Source organism: Abramis brama (assembly GCF_963993115.1).
Source record: "Abramis brama genome assembly, chromosome: 7".
In the NCBI taxonomy this organism is placed as follows: domain Eukaryota; kingdom Metazoa; phylum Chordata; class Actinopteri; order Cypriniformes; family Leuciscidae; genus Abramis; species Abramis brama.
The window spans coordinates 19640036-19658033 of record NC_139969.1 but is presented as its reverse complement, the minus strand read 5'-3'; the positions used below and the strand labels follow the sequence as shown (position 1 = coordinate 19658033).

Genomic DNA, 17998 nt, shown 5'->3' with positions numbered 1-17998 from the left:
TGTCTGCCAGTCATTCTGTTTGTCATTATATCCATCCATCTTTCTATCTGTTTATCTGTATTTCATTTTGTCTGTCTATTGTTCTGTCTACCATTCTACCCATCTATCTCTCTGTCTGTGTATCTGTCTGTCATTTTTCTGTCTATTGATATGTTTGTCATTTGTTTTATCTGTCTATTGTTCTGTCTATCTGTCTGTTGTTCTGCCATTTTATTAGTGCTATCTGTGTATCTTTGTCTGCCGTTATGTCTGTTATTTTGTTTGTCTGTTTTTCTGTCTGTCTGTCATTTTATCCATCAATCTTTCTGTCTATTCATCTGTCTTTGTGTCTGTCTGTCTGTCCTTCTGTCTGTCTGTTATTCTGTCTGTTGTTCTATCTTTGTATGTCATTCTATCCATATGTCATTCTATCCATCCATCTTTTTATCTACCGATCTATCTATCTTTAAATTAGCAGCTTGCTTTATCAGTAAATAAAACTCTCTTTCATGTATCAAGGAGGCTGTCAGCGGAAGAATCAATATTCATTTGTTATTTTCTCTGTGGGTCACAACATGGTTATCCTCAGATGCCCTGAAAGGATGTGTCTGATTTGCTTTTTATTATCACCGTGATGCAATAACAGCAGTAATGGGGAAAATGATGATTAATTGAATTTGAATGATTTAATCTGATGTAGACAGAGTAAATCATTGGATGTGCTATGAAAGTAGGCTATCATGTTATTGTACAACATATAAAAATAGAAAATTGAGTATCTTTATTATTTATACACAAATGTATAACTGCTCAGCATTCAAGCTGAGATTTGAAAATATTTTACAAATAAGAGTCTTACAAATGATTTCAAGTGACCAACAGCAATCCAAATGTCAGTCCTGATGTGTGAACTCAGTGTGACCTGTGTCTGCTTTTGCTCTGGGGTTTTCTTTAATCTGAAACCCCAGTGATCACTAATCCACCTCCAGCATCCGAACCCAGTATGATTTCATCACAGTTGACATCTTCATAAAAAAGTGCCCACAGTCTCTCAAAAATGCAAAGCTTTTTTTTTTTTGGTTGTGTTTTTACTATTAAACTAAACCTAGCGGTGAAGCCTGTCTGTTCTTAATATTTTGCTGTAGTTTTAAAGCCATATTTTCACATTCACTCTTGTTGTTGGTCGCTATAATGCGTTTCTGCCGTTGGATGGCCTAATGTTATTGGTGTGCGGTGTAACTGCAAATGTATTGCCAGTACAAATAAGATGCTAGTCTATTTTGACAAGGAATAAGTTTTATTTCTGCAGGGGGAACCATTTGGATATAGCTGAACTGTATAATAAATCATATCATGAACAAGATGAATCTAACAATAATCTCACTCAGAATGCAGACAATTTCTGGCACTGTTTTCCACACATTTTTATTATATCGATGCACATTATGTGGATAGAAATAATCATAATGTGACATGCTTTATCATTTTCAGCCAAAAGTCTTGATTGCGATTTTAAGCAAAAAATGCTTTGTGAGTGTCTTGTTTCATGTTTTATAAAGCATTGTCTTGCTAAGCTTAGATTACTTAATTTTAGCAGAAGGTTGCAACATAAAAAAAATCTGAAAAATCAATATCAAAATGAATGAAGCAGATCAGGTACAGAACACTGAAATGTGAAATGAGCATTAATGTCTCACTGACACCCTCTGAAACTCGACTTAAAAACTCACAAAATTACACATTATCTCACAAAAAACTAAAGCTCCACTGAGAGTCACTGGACACCAGTTGTAGGTTCCTGTCAGTATGAACTGGGTTTAAGTTTGACAGTGTCTCCGGGAATTTTCACTCTGGCAATTTGTTTGGAAAAGCCCAAGTATGTAATACTTGTCAGTAAAAACATTAAATGAGAGCTTATCCACAATGCTGCAAAATTCGACATGTTGAATTTTAATAAATCAGGAATTTCGGAGAACTGTTTGATGTCGTAATCCCTCACTGGAAGTTGCATTCAGTTTATATGGTGTGGTTTCGACAGTGCTGAAATCTCTCCTTGCACTAGTAATGCAGATTTGAGTGCTGTGTTCTCCACTTGTGTTCTCCAAATGCCTGGGGCTAGTCAGAGAGCCAACATATGGCCACTAGCCTCAGTGCATCTACGGAGAGAAGACAGCTGGCTGAGGAGGAGGAAAGTAAGGAAATGTGAAAAGTTTCTTGAAATCTTATGGCATAACCTATTAGGGTCTCACGTTACTGCTCACATCACCTGTGGGCCGGTTTAATCGAGTGGAAATTTAGGGCTTTGAACAGCATCTTTGAGTCACAGATTCAGTTACTGCCATTGGATCAAAACACCGGGGAATATATACTGTCAGAATACAGACAACGCTGATAGTGTTAATGGGTCTGTTGTTAGCATAATATATAAACAATGTATAAAATATAAATTATTACCATTACTTTTGGCAAAAAAAGCAAGGTAAGCAAACAATGACAAATGCCTGGTTTTGTATATTGTGGTGGCGTGATATAACAATCCGCTTGTGTCACTTTTAAGCCAGCTGCTGAAAGATGCGTGATGTCTATAAATAGAGATAGTGTTGCTCTATATGGGATGCACCTGCCAGCTAGTTTCGTAGGGCTGTGCAATTGATAGCTGCCATTTGTTTAAACTTCGCATACTGACAAAGCTCAGCAGGGAGCAGGAGCCTGATGTGATGCCTTGGCTGGGGTGACTCTGGCAAGAGATGTGACAGACATGACCTGACCTTCTATCTGTGCCTGACATTGATTTAAGAGTGAGAATTGCTGTGCATTTGAGTGGTGTTTGTTAGGGTAGGGACACACCAAACCGCCAAAGAACTTGCACTGATGAATGCCGACTGTGTTGTCGCCTCGCGTCGTGGCAAAAAAGCTGCACTTGAACACACAGCGAGAACTGCAGCCGGCTGTCAACATGCGCGTTCTGCGCCTGAGTGTAAATGAGACAGCTGTCTATTTCTGTCTATTTATAACTGTGGAAACTGTGGAATCATCACATCATTAGTTAACGGGATAGTTCTCCAAAACTAAAGGTGTGTCATCATTACGGTGAGTTAAATGTCATTCCAAAACTGTATGTTTTTTTTGGAAGGTATTTTGAAGAATGTTTCGACAGTTTTTGCCCATGTAATGAAAGCCAATGGGGTCCAAAACTACATTGGACCCCACTGACTTTCATTGTATGAACAACATTTTTTTAAATATCTTTGTTCCACAATAGAAATTCATGCCGGTTTGGAAAGATATGAGGGTGAGTGAATGATCCTGTACCACTGGACAGTAGATACAGCACTGTGTCCATTCATCCCTGTCCAGTGCTGGCCCTTCCAGATGTCCTCGCCACGGAGACCCGGCCAGACGAATTATGAGATGGCTAATTGAGGGAGCTGTCAGGGTTGACATTGAGAGGGCACCTACCTTCCCTTCATCCCCTTCAGAACACCACTGTGTGTTCAGATGAACAGAGCGGCACCATCTGCCTGGTACGCAGCAGGCCCTTATCACACACTGCAACACTGCCTTTGGGGTAGTGCGCAAAGTCTTTGAAGTGGAGTGTAGCGAAGTTTAGGTTTTTTTTACACTTTATTGTTTATGTTCAAAATACTCCACTGAAGCTGTTATTCGTGTTTATTTTATCATAATGACATGCAGCTTTTGATAAATTGTTAATGGCTTGGTTTTGCTCTGTGTTTTCTCTTAGTATAACTAATTGAAAAACCATTAGCGTGCAATACTTCATCCTCACCACAGGACAACATAATTTATCTTGTTCTCAGAAACACGCTCACATTAGTGAAGGGGAGTCCGGTCCTTTTCCGCGAACCGGTTCTTTCGGACAGTTTGTTTCAATGAACCGGTTAAAAAAAACAGTTCACCAGTTATTTTACATCCTCACGTAATGACATCAGTTCTATCATCCCGGCGGATAAAAATACATTCAGATAAAGGTATTTGTAATCATAACGTCAATTAAATAATAGTAATCATCGTCATAATCATCTTGGATAAGTTTCTTACATTTACGCTTTGCAAATGAACCCTGTACAGGCGATGTGCAAACGCGGATGTTTTACATGTCTAAACGATAGCCTATAAAGTGAATAAACTGGTCTTCATCAATTTTATTTTAAAACCGAGTATTTTCTCTTTAAAACTGCAGTGATCTAAAGACAGTCTCAAAAACGCGGTTAGAAAAAATCGCTAGTGTTTCTTACGTCACAAACTGCTTTGTGTATCAATCATGTCTACGTGGGGGTGAGCTTTTGCATATCATTAACTGCTGCGAAGCAAGGGGGTCTCAAGAGAAGCCAGGTTATCCCAGTATATTTTTCTGTTGATGTGAAAAATCGGGTACATTTAACAATATAGTGGGTGAATTATGTATATGTTGTATATTACAATGTTATGATGAACTATATGCCTCTCTCCACTGACGTTCTAAATTGTTCAAAGCATTTGTAAGGATGCTGATTTTTAGAAGGCAAATGTCTGACTCTTAGATGGCGAACGGGAACATGGTTTGTGTAGCATTAGCAACACATTATTAGCTGTTTGATAACGCAGTCAAGCAAAAGGCTATACATAATTTTACCGTTGTAAAGAGCGATACCATTGTGCAGCGTTTATTATAGTAAAGTTGACCAAGTGGGTCTCTGAACTTGTGTGAGGGGAGGTGGGGCTAATTTGCATATTTATGGGTCCTTGTATACTAAATGAAGCAAGGGTGTAGAGTTACATTCAAGCTATTTTAAAGCATGAAGAATTTGTTTTCATAGGAAAAAAAAACGTTTAAATAATGTTGTTATAAAGGGATACAATTATTGGCTAAAAGGGGACTTTAAATCAGAGCCCCTGTACAGGCGATGTGCAAACGCGGATGTTTTACATGTCTAAACGATAGCCTATAAAGTGAATAAACTAGTCTTCATGAGTTTTATTTTATTTGTTATTAAATAAACTTACATCTCGCCGAATTCGGCCCCTCATTTAAGTCCTCGGTTCCCCTGTGCTCATGTATCAGCACAGCATGCACTTGGCCGAAAAAAAAATTGGTTTAGAGACGGTGCTATAACGCATGCTCAGTATCTCCAGCTCATCATTTCTCCGTATCGAACGTGTCCGAAAGAAACAGTTCTCGGTTCTGTACTGGTGATCAGAGAACTGCTGTAGCATGCGCTGAGCTGAGAACTGCTGAAACCTGAATATAGCCTATAGTCGACAAAACTCGATGCAAAAGTCGATGCACGTCTCCAGTATGTTTGATACGTTATGTTTCGACCAACAAATTATAAACATTTACTGTACAACTTTGCACCCTTTAAACCTTGGCAAGAGTTTACGTCAAATATCAACTTACTTGGAAATTAAATTAGCTGTTCCTGAAAATAATGTTTTCGTATAATAATTGTTAACCCCTAACAGTAATGATAATTGTTTAGTTTTACAATCCATTCATTGTGTTTCCAATCTTTAAAATAATACTGTGAAAAGACATTAATTATGTGATAAACATGTTTCCAACATGTTTTATTTTGTTACACTTATTGATGTTCAACAAAATACTTAAGAAACATGCATTTCGTCCCTCTGAAAAAATTGCACGCATGGTCAGCTCATCAGCTCATCGGTTCTCAGTATGTCGAACGTTTCCGAAAGAAACCGTTATCGGTTCTGTACTAGTGATCCGAGAACCGCTGTACCTGTACGTTCGGTAGTACGCGCATGCTCAGTATCAGCTACTCGTGCTCATCACTTCTCTCAGCACAACATGTCTCAGTTCAGTGAATTGTTGGATTTACTGGAGTAAAATATACTCCGGGATATTGGTTTATTTCGATTCAGAGGGACTGTCAGGCATGTCCTAAAGTGAGTAGTTGTGGATCAGCGCTGACGCAAGACGCAAACTGTTTAGAATGAGTCAGTCCTGTTTAGTGTACTGGTTCGGCCGGTTCACTAAAAAGAACCAGTTCAAAAGAACGATTCGTTCACGAACCGGACATCACTAGCTCACACGTTAAACGAGTCATGAATGAACGTGATGGGCAATTTCTTCCATTAATGTCATCCATTTCCCAGCTTTACTTTTATAAAAATGCATTACACTCTCGTGCATGAATGGGCAGCCTTTAATTCCTCTGTCGGGACACAGATTCAGTTAGATGATATAAACTCTTCGCTTTGTATCAGTAAGGTTAAAACAATAAACCTTGGAGCTTGTGTGTGTTTAGACAATAGTGTTTGCTTCTTTTCAGCATTCACAAATCTTAACGCAAGCCTGAGCTGTACACCACGAGCAGAGGATTCCGACCCTCAACTGACAGAGATTGAGCGAGAGAGATGGTGAAGTAAAAGGTAGGAAGTTTAGAGAAGCAGCCAGCCAGGGGTTAGATGCTGTTGCAACTTCAAGCATTTGTTTGCACAACGTTGTGCCGTTTTGCAAGGCTGACTGCACAGAGCACTCCAATGACGCTTTAGCTGTGACGTCCCTCAGGCTGCAACTGCAAAATCCTCCCACTGTCTCTAAACTGTGTTCCTGGCCCGGCATCAGCTATCATTTAGACTCCTAGTCAAAGGATGGAGGCTATTTTAGAGCTGTCCTTAGTCTGTGTACGCCAGGAAAATACCACAGCTGCCATCGCTGGGACTGATGATCAATGTTCCCCTTAAGCTACACGAGTGTGCAGCCTCACATTTGGTGAAAGGTGAAAATCACATTTTTAATGTTTTTTTATATGTCTGTTAGGTGTTTTTTTTTTTTAAATATTAAGACAAACCATGTGCAAATTCATAAGTCAACCCCATTACTGAGTATTTTCTCTTTAAAACTGCAGTGATCTAAAGACAGTCTCAAAAACGCGGTTAGAAATCGCTAGTGTTTCTTACGTCACAAACTGCTTTGTGTATCAATCATGTCTACATGGGGGTGGGCTTTTGCATATCATTAACTGCTGCGAAGCAAGGGGGTCTCGAGAAGCCAGGTTATCCCAGTATATTTTTCTGTTGATGTGAAAAATCGGTTACATTTAACAATATAGTGGGTGAATTATGTATATGTTGTATATTACAATGTTATGATGAACTATATGCCTCTCTCCACTGACGTTCTAAGTTGTTCAAAGCGTTTGTAAGGATGCTGATTTTTAGAAGGCAAATGTCTGACTCTTAGATGGCGAACGGGAACATGGTTTGTGTAGCATTAGCAACACATTATTAGCTGTTTGATAACGCAGTCAAGCAAAAGGCTATACATATGTTTACCGTTGTAAAGAGCGATACCATTGTGCAGCGTCTATTATAGTAAAGTTGACCGACCAAGTGGGTCTCTGAACTTGTGTGAGGGGAGGCGGGGGTAATTTGCATATTTATGGGTCCTTGTATACTAAATGAAGCAAGGGTGTAGAGTTACGTTCAAGCTATTTTAAGGCATGAAGAATTTGTTTTCATAGGAAAAAAAGGTTTAAATAATGTTGTTATAAAGGGATACAATTATTGGCTAAAAGGGGACTTTAAATCAGAGCTAAATGTATGGGCAGTGTTTCATCTGTAGTCCATCCACATGTTCATAGATTTTTAGAATGGATCTGAAGCTGTGGGGAAAACTTTGCTGCGGAAATATGCAGCGATAGGTATTTCACAAGATAAGTTCTGAATACTAGAACAGTTTAGTTCATAGCAGCACCAATCAAGCGTTTTCAAAAGTTATTTATTAATATTTATTTATTAATTTAAGAATAAATTATTAATTTCTATTAAATTTGACTTTACATTTCACAATTACAACTTTAAATTTTGAAATTTTTCTTACAATTGTGATATTATTTCTCATAATTGTAACTTTTGACTATATTCCACTGACACTTTATTTCTTATTATTTTATCCATTTTTTTTAATTGGATGTGAAAACACAGGCCATGTATTATTTTGTATTTAATTTTTTAGTAGTATTATTTTTTAATAATTTAATTTTTATTCCCCGCCAGCGTTTTTTAAAAAGTTGCCATCCACCGCCAGCGTTTTTGATCATTTTCACAACATTTTCATGGCCCCCAGAATATTTTGTTGTATGAATATCTGAATATGCAATCTATCAAAAGAAAGAACAGACTCTCTGCTTTTAAACTACAAAAACCTGTTTTATTGTAGATAAATGCATTATTTTTCTGATCAACACTTGTTGATGTAGGTAAGTTTAAAAAATATATTTTGAGCAAAAAGCTGAGAAAAAAAAAACATTTTTGTCAAAGACTACATCCAGATCGTATTCAGAACAATTAAAACATAGATGGAGTAACTCGAAGTCCATCAATACCCACAAAGCTTGCACAGTCCTATTACTCGTTTCAATCTCTACAAAACATGTTTAAAATGACCCTGTTTGTGGTAATACTATGTTTATAATTATTATTCTGATACTGTTAACCTGATTATATTATTTTAGCCTATATTTACATTCATGTTTTTGCCAAAATGTGATAAATAGTTGATCTTTACCATATTACATAGCTAAGAAAATGAAGGAGCGAAGTTCTGAATTGGGCATTTTGTTTAAAGGGGTCATATAATGCCATTTTTGTACAAGCTAATATGATTCTTTAGGGTCTAAATTAAAAGTTTGTAATATACTTTAATTAAAAATTCTCATTAGTATTGTAAGAAAACACTAATTTTACCTGGTCAAAAACAGCTCTGTTTTAAGCACGCGCATTTTTCAGCAAGTGCATGTGTCTTTTAAATGATAATGAGCTTTTCTCACCCCGCCCCTCTGTTCTGTGCGTACACCGTAACACAATAACCATAACGCATTGTTCATTATAAACGTGGGATTATGAATTATATTGAGAACGTCGTATATAGAAAACATGTCGTAATGTACCCTGAGTGTAAACAGCTGCATTCATCGTGAAGCGTGCAGCAAGCGATTTGCAAAGATTAATATAAATATTAATATAAAGGTTAATAAAACGTTACACTCACTTCTTCAGGAGGTGCAGCAGGAACATGAATAGTTGGTACTGATCCTTTTTTCAGGAGCAGCTTCTTAGCAAAACCAGCTTTATAACATTACTGACCTTCGTTTGTAAAGCAGTCTGGTGTGTGAAATTATTCGCGCAAACATGAAAGCATTGACATTGATCGTGGGGAATATTCCCTTCGAAAACAAACTCAGCCACTGCGTCTTCAGTGGAGGAACATCAAAATGACTGCTGTGTTCCTTATTACACCCAAGAACAGAACACCACACGCTTAGACGCCATTCTGCTCATAGACAGTGCTCCAGCGTATCAACAATGACACGCGGACTATGATTGACAGCTCACGAGCGAGCGAGGGTGGGTCTGTGTTGAAATGCTGCTGTCAAGCAACAATCGTGGGAGGGCCGTCGATTTTGTGACGTCACGAAATCGACGGCCCTCCCACGATTGTTGCTTGATTTGAGAGAGGGGAAAACATATAAGGAGATTTTTAAAAAAAAACACTGGATGGATTTTTATCATTTTATGATGGTTGTGTACAGGCACTGCCAACACACATTTCAGTACAATCAACTTGTAAAAGTGCATGTACCATTATATGACCCCTTTAATGGAATTTCTTTATAAAGACACTGTGGACACTGCAGTATTCAGGTAGATGGGCTGTTTCTGTTCAGGTGCCAAAGCGTTTCTGCCCAATTTTTTTCAGCAAGAACAATCAGAGGAAATCAGAGGAAGCATTGCTGATGATACAGTATGCCTGTTATTCCTAAACTCCCCTTTCTCTGTTAGTGTTGAGCATGGAATCCAGCAAAGTGTGTGAGGGGTGAAGTGTGATTGTACATGACGTGCATGTAATACTGGTGCGGGCTGAGCTCGAGGCTGAGATATGGATGGGATAATACTGCTGCTGGAGAAGAAGGCCTGTCACAGTCACTCTTAGTTGATGCCTGACTCATATACACACACACACACACACACACAAACACACACACACACTTAAACACTTTCACAAGTGTAGCAGGGGGAAGCGAGCATTTATCAGTGGAAGCTGTGATGACGCTCTGCCACATTATTCCACATTTTCAGACTGGAGAGTTGCTTCTTGGATGGCTTTGTCAGCTTCTTGTTATCTGCCTTGGTTGAGGAAATTATTCTCCATTCTTTTCCTTCATTCTTTTGTCATTACTTAGGAGATACTTTATTTTATTGCTGACAAAGTGATTGAGTGAGGATTTAGAATACAAATACCTTTGCATATACACGTTCACGGTGAATGTCATGTTCAGAGCAGTGTACAAGACACAGGAGTGGACAGTGTCTAATCAGGCTTCACCTGAGTTTATTTCAATTTGTGACCCTGGATCACAAAACCAGTCACAAGTCGCACGGGTATATTTGTGGCAATAGCCAACAATACATTGTATGGGTCAAAATTATCAATTTTCTTTTATGCCAAAAATCATTAGGATATTAAGTAAAGATCATGTTCCATGAAGATATTTTGTAAATTTCCTACCGTAAATATAAAAAAAAAAATATTTTTGTGAGTGAATGCAGCACAATCGTGAACATAAATGGACAACTTTAAAGGCGATTTTCTCAATGTTTAGATTTTTTTGCACCCTCAGATTCCAGATTTTCAAATAGTTGTATCTCGGTCAAATATTGTCATATCCTAACAAACCATACATCAATGGAATGCTTATTTATTCAGCTTTGCGATAATGTATAAATCTCAATGATAAAAAATTGACCCGTGTGACTTTTTTCATCCAGGGTCACATTTGACATGCTCAATCATGCGGTTTCTTGTGTAGCAGTAGCCTTGCTTACCAGTTTATGTCTAGTAAGCAACTTTAATCACATATTCTGAGTAAAACTGTTTTTTAACTCTTCATTATGAAGTGAGTGCTATACAAATGTGAACTGAATTTAAGGTGTTTATCTTCAGGTTTATACATTTATACAAGATTATACAACATTAATAGTGGGTAAACAAAGATTTTTTTTTAAACGTTTATTTAAATTATATATTCCATATAATATTTAAATTATGATTTCATTTTTAAGAATGGAATATGTACTATATGATATAATACTGTATATTAAATTAGTGGTTGTGAGTGTTTTTTCCCTTTTCTCTAGCTTGCTGCTTAATCTATTTGATTTTGTTGTTGTGAAAGTATTTGAGTAAATGTAATTAGTTACTGCAAGGTGCAATAGGTGATTCTCTACAGAAACAATGCTGGATGCTAATATTCTAATTACAATCACTATGTTAAGAGGTCTAAATGTATTTTTTTTAAATATATACATTTAAAAATCCCGTCTCCGTTGAAGGCGTAGGACCATACAATGTTCGTTCAATCATTTAATTCGGTCCGAATGAAATGATACCATGTGTTCCCTGTCAGTCAACGTGTGTTTACATACCACTGCACAGCCTGTTCACGCAGACATCATACGTCATCAGCGTGTTTCACATACGCTGTGCAGACAGAGCGAGAATGGCAAGCAAAAAAGCTATCTTTCCTTCTGAACCGACAAGTATCTACATTTCAGGTTTGACAGTACAGTTCTATGTACCGCTGACTTTGCCCTATGTAGGTAATTCAGTGAGATTCGACTGTGTTGCCGCTATGTCCTAAATGTGCATATGAATACAGCTGAAATATAGTGCATTCTTTCCTTTATGTCAACAGGTCAACTTCTGAACTGGAGTCATTTCACAATCACATACTTGCGTATGCAAGCAAGCGCTTCTGTTGTGTTTTCCCCTCATTGTGCTGTAAAGTTTTCTCACGGTGAATGACACGATTTAATCCAATAACGTTGTCTTGCTTCTCAAAGGTTTTTACGGCATCCCGACAAAATAAAAGCTTGGTTTAACTTGACAGAAAATTACTGTTGAACAGTAGAATTTAGATGCGTCTCAATGTAATAATAATACTAACACTAATACAAATAAATTATCATCAAAACTTGATTTTTTTTTTAAGGAATAACCATTTTTCTTCTGTGTTTTAATTTGAACAGCAAAGCTCATTTTGCAGCACATTGTTTGACAAAAAGTTTATTTTCATATGATTAAAATAAATTAAATTAATGTTTTATGTCTTCATTTGATTACCAGAAAAAACAAACAGAATTTGTGTGAATAAAAAATAGTAATAATATTAATATTGTATAAGTTTAATAATTGTATAAATCTCATGATTTCAATTAATTAGACATGCTTTTTGATTACTAAAAATGTTACACCACGTATTCGTAACACGCCCGCTCTGTGACACTAGTAGTTTCAGGGGGTCTACCACCTCCCCTGAAAAAAATCCTAGGGGAAACTCTGGTGTATCACGTTATCAACTGCTAAATTCAAACCTGCGGTCATGCTTTGGCTGGCACTGAGCCAGAGAAAGCATTCAGTGTTTTCAGCCATATACTGTTAATTTTGTGTTTCTGACAATTAAATACAGATAAGTACTAGCAAAAAAAACAGCAGTATACAAAGTGCATTACTGCTCTTTTATTTCGAAGGCATGACTTTTTCGCCATATTGTGCGTTGCACTTTCTCCCATTCATTAGTAGTATGAGTGCGCCGTATTATATCTGAAGTCTTTGCTCTTACTCACTCAAACAAGGCTACTTTATGCGATTTATGAGTGCATTAGCAGGTAATTGCCGAATCGCTGGTGTTTTATATATATAAGATGAGAACATGGCTTTACTTGACATTTTATTTATCGGTTATTTTGAAGAGACCCTTTTTGTAGGATATTGGTTTACTTATGCCCTTTTTGAGCACTTGAGCTTAGTTGAGACTTCAGTGTGTCTGTTGTGTCAACCTTGATTTATTGTGGTAATATTGAGGTGTTCAGTTTTATTTAGATTTTTTTTTTTTTTTTTTTTTTTTTTTAATGAATGTGATTGCTCTCCTGACAAATCAACAGTTTCTTTCTTTTAGGTGTTGAGGACTAGTACGAGGAAAATACTTAAGTCCTGTTACAGATACTCTAAGATTTTTACTTTTATTAAGAGTCATTTTCTGCATATTTTTTTCTGTCATTGAATGTTGTGCTACACTCAAAATTACATCATATTTTGGAAGTACGAGTTCCTTTTCATGTGCACTAACACTGATTATATTATATACAAAGAAAGCACATCAAATTCAATAAAAGTATATGCACTATATTTCAAGTCTTCTAAGGCCATGGAATATAGCTTTGACCAAAATTATGTATGGTGTGACATCAGTTACCAACATGCCTAACAACATACATCTCCATTATTTATTGTGCGTATATTCTGCAGCTTTTAGCTGTTAGTTTAGTCTGCACACAGTGTTTATCATAGGATTGCCATCAGTGTATAATGGCTTTGTGCAATAGAAGTCAACTCACTTAAAAGATTTATGCACTGTGTTCAACCTTTTACCCCCAGACTGTGATAATCTGCAGATCAACGTAACCCTAAAACCCTAAGACTCTCTTGTGTCCAGCTGGAGATAGTTGCTGCAGTCATTACATAAAAACTCTGTCACTGTTACTCTATGTATGTCATTTTACTATGCTATACACAAGGCAAAAACAAAAAAAAAGCCTCCAGAATTGTGTGAGAGTGGTTATCGGACAAAGTTTCACCCTGGGACCCATAGTTTGGCTAGCACTTGACCTTTCTTCTCATATGGCTGCCTGTGTACTTTTTTTAGCCAGACGGCTTGTGTTAATTGCCTCTCATGGGGCAAAACGACAGCAAGCGCTCTCTTTTCCCTCTTGAGCTCTCTCTTTTTCCTCTCAGGTCTCATCTGGGAAGAATTAGACCGCATTAAACACTTTGGCAGCTTTAGATATCGGAATGAAACCCAGAGATTCCTGTCCAGGCCGGATTGCTTCTTTTTGTGGTCTTAAATATCAGTCAGGATTATGCTGATTAGCCAAGCGTATACGGCTCTGTCCTTGAAAAAGATCCAACATTAGGGGATGTTAAGGGCACTCAGTATGCATGTGGATACTTGCGATTATGGATGTAGAGTATAATTCATTATGATGTTTCTGTATGGCTGAAAGACCATTCGCCTGAGGAAATGGAGGTGGGTTAATTCTGTCAGTTTGTCATCTGAAACAACCCTGTCAGGGTGTTTAAGAACATGAACGTGCAGAGAGCGTCCTGTCATTGTAGGAGAGACAAGTCGGCGGGCTCAAATTGATTTTTCTGCTGTCGTATCATTCACCTTGTCCTCTGAGCTCAGGGTCAGAGAGCGGCCGACACAATACAAGTGCTTTCAGTGACAGGAGGTCAAGGTTTAAATGCTTTAACACGCATTTTATCACCTTTCGCACACAGTGATATGGACTAGTTTACAAAACCAAATCTCCACATAAGAGAGAACTATGTGTGATATTTTAATGAGAGTAGCAATAACCGTAATCCTACTGAGGCTGAAATTTGCTAGCATAATGTTAACATGATGTATCTCATATTTAGTAAGCAAATCATATTATATGTGCATAGTAAGTCATCATGTACTTATTCGGGAAGCTAAAAGCATTACACATTTTTCTGCAGGTATTGTATTTACTCCAACTAACAGCAGTAATTAAGTAAAACTGTTGAAATATGTTGAAATAATAATCTGTTGGTATCATTAGGGTTTTATTACTGTTAATTATCAAATATTTGTGTGTGTTCCAATACCATCACATAAAGTGTTTTATCAGAAGCATATGTTCCTCTTCCTTTAGAACAGTTACAGTAAATCCAGAGTTGATTGGCTCTCACATTTTGAAAGTTTTCCTAACAGGCTCTATATGATGTCTGTGATACATAACCTTGTAAGGAATGAAGTCTGTAAGCTCTCAGGCTGGCAGGCCAGAGGAGAGACAGTGACTTGAGCAGTGCCTGTATGTGTGGGTGTGTTTACACTGCGCATCAGCAGGAGTGCTAGCTCAGCCCATCTCTTCTCTTTACATTTACATTTTAGTCATTTAGCTGACACTTTCCATTAGTATAGATGAGGAATGGAGGAATTAGTAAGGGAAATATAGGACATTGGGGCAGGTTTCCTGTGTTTTCCTCAAGTGGGCACTTGATGGCTCAGGTTGGATTGGTATCTGACATATTGTATGTCCCTGCAATCTCATAATAAAATGTCATTTTAAACGTTTATTTTTTTCTTACTTTACTGATCATTTATTTAATTACAAATGCATCTGGTTGGTTCATTGCTAGCAGTGGAAAATTAAGAGAACGTTGCTGTCTATGTGATACTGCAGTGATATGGACAATAATTTATTCCTGAAAATGACAGAGAAACTATTGAATTAATATTACGAAGTGGTGTGTTAAAATCAAGGGGTCGAAGGTTTGATTTGCATTGGCCCATTAGCCCCTGCTGGAAAATGCCGTGACTACACCATTATGCTGCTGAAAAGCATTTTGTCTATTGATGACTATTCAAAAATGATTTTGCCAGCAACATATAAGTGCAAATATTTCATAAAATTATATACACTACCAAAAGTTTTACTTTTTTATTCAGATGGGCTGCATTACATTGATCAAAAGTGACATTTAAAGTCATTTATGAAAGGTCAACAAATGATTTCTATTTCAAATAAATTGTTTTTTAGCCTTCTATTCGTCAAAGAATCCTAAAAACAATGTATCTTTCTTTCCACAAAGATATTAAATATGAATGCATCCTTGGCGAGCGTAAGAGACTTCTCTCAAAAACATAAAAAAATCGAACTGACCCCAAACATTTGAAACATAATGCGTTTCATAAGATCTGTTTATAGTTTAATGGTTCATTTAAACAAAAAACGAACTAGATGTAGACATTTCTCCCCATCTTTTGCTTTTTACGTCACAGCTCAAGCACTAGCAGGGTAGTCACTAGCAAGGGGCTTGGGGTTGAGTTATGATGTCATGTTCTTGTGGCTTTAGAGTCGCATGTAATTTATGACTCAAGTGATTGGCTCAAAATAATGTGTGCTTATGAGCGAAGGTAGCTTTGAGCAGTTTGCATACAGTACCTCTGATGGACAGTTTTTCCAAGTGGTAATCACTGCAGAGTCAAATGACGTTCAGCTCCACCTCTCTAGATGTCTAATGGGGTAGAGGGGATAGAGTTGTGGGTTGGGTTAGGGTGTGGTTGGATATTTTAGCTCCACCTGTTAGGCCCAAATTACATTCGCTCCTCCTCGTTGGACATCTAGCGAGGAGAAGCTAGACATAAGCTCCACCCATTTGTTCTGCAGAGAGCAGCCTCTCCCTTTTTCTGGCTTTGAGATGTTTTCTGCTTTCTCCAGGTATTATAGGTGACCAATTAGGAACATCATCCGTGCTGCTACTGTAACCTCCTGCCAGTTTCATAACCCCTGTTTCATGCTAAATGCTATTCTGTACACTAATTATGTGAGGAACACTATGACCGTTCTTACAGTGTATCAACAGTCTGTCTTTCCCAGTTATTGTAGTGTCATCAGTTTGGATGCTATTAATTGTCAAACACTCCTGTGAACATCTGTTTTGGTATAACAACAAACGGCAAAGATAATGACAGAATCAGCTGCAGTCTCGCTGGTAATTATACAAAAACAATCTCGGTTTACAACAGTGCAGCTTTACTGATCCCCTGTATCACTACAAACCCAGGTGGACCATGAAAAGAGAGTTGATTAGAGAGGGAGGGGGTGAAATTAGAAGAGAGGGTGACAGAAATCTCTAGAGCTGGAGCAGCATCTGATCTCCAGGCTGTTATCTCAGCAACACACACTGCAGCTCGAGAGCAGAAGTTTGTCCTGATCTTACTAGCTTGACTTCTTGAGTTGAAACGAACCATTTGTTTCGGCTGCAGAGTCGTGTGTGAACCTCTGCGTGGATGGAGGGAGAGCGCATGTATGTGAATAAATGAAGGCGTGCGAGACCGAGATTAAGTCGGTTGAATTAATTGTGTGTACATGCATTCTTTGATACTGTTGTTTGCGGAGGTGAATTCTGCTATTCAAACATATGCGAGTAACTGGTTGTAAAAGTGCTTTATTAATATGAATGAATGAATGAATGAACATGCTAAAAATCTTGTTTGTTTGTTTTTTTCGTTTTTTTCTGTGGTTCCTTTGACCCCAAACAGAAACAACAGGCCACCTCTGACAGACTAATTTCATTTAAATTTAATTTATTATTATTATTTATCTAAATTAACATTATTATATCATTTATTTATTATCAATTTTTATTAATTTTACATGTACGTTTTAGGACATAAAAACAGAAGAAGAAAGAAAAAAAAGTCCCTCTCAAAACAAACTGATGGTTAATACAATGGCAAAATATGAAAAATCAACGCTATGCTTTTTGATAAAAAAGAGAAGTCACTGAATGTATGGGAAGAGAAAAACCAAAGAGTAGGAGAAAGAGGAAGTGAAATCAGACAGGACATTAACAGCTAGTCTCTGTCTCACACTAGCCTGCCCCCTTGTGGTTATTTTGAAGAAAACAAAATAAGAAAAATACATGCCTTGCTCATAAAGACTCACTCACTGTAGTGTTTATCTCACAACACACACCTCCATCAGCAGCTTCATGCAGCCATCGTTTAGGGATTTCATGTTTAGCCTGGGTTGTGTGGGGTGTTTCTCTCTTTGAAGTGAAGTGATGGAGGAAATGAGTCAGTGTTCAGCACTGTGTCAATGTCTACAGATGACACACTGATATAATAAGATGCTTCCATAAGTATGTTAATAAGTGAATATTTAATCATACTCTATCAGAAGCTTTTTAAGGATTATAAATAAAATTAAAATGAATGCAATGAGTATTTTACCATGATGGCCCCTGCTGGTCATATAATATTGTGAAAAGATATAAACGTGCATATTTTACACCAATATGTTAAAGGATAATTCCGGTATTTAGCACGTTGAGTCTCTTTTCTGGTTTGTTTTGGATGAACTAGAGTGGTGGACACAGAAATTTTGACGATGGGTCCTGTCT

The 17998-nt window shown here is 37.3% G+C and overlaps 1 protein-coding gene across 4 annotated transcripts in view; it reads left to right on the top strand.

The window, feature by feature from the left end:
- The window catches only part of dlgap1a (discs, large homolog-associated protein 1a), a 126244-nt gene that overhangs the window by 96890 nt on the left and 11356 nt on the right, over nucleotides 1–17998 (top strand). The window lies entirely within an intron of this gene.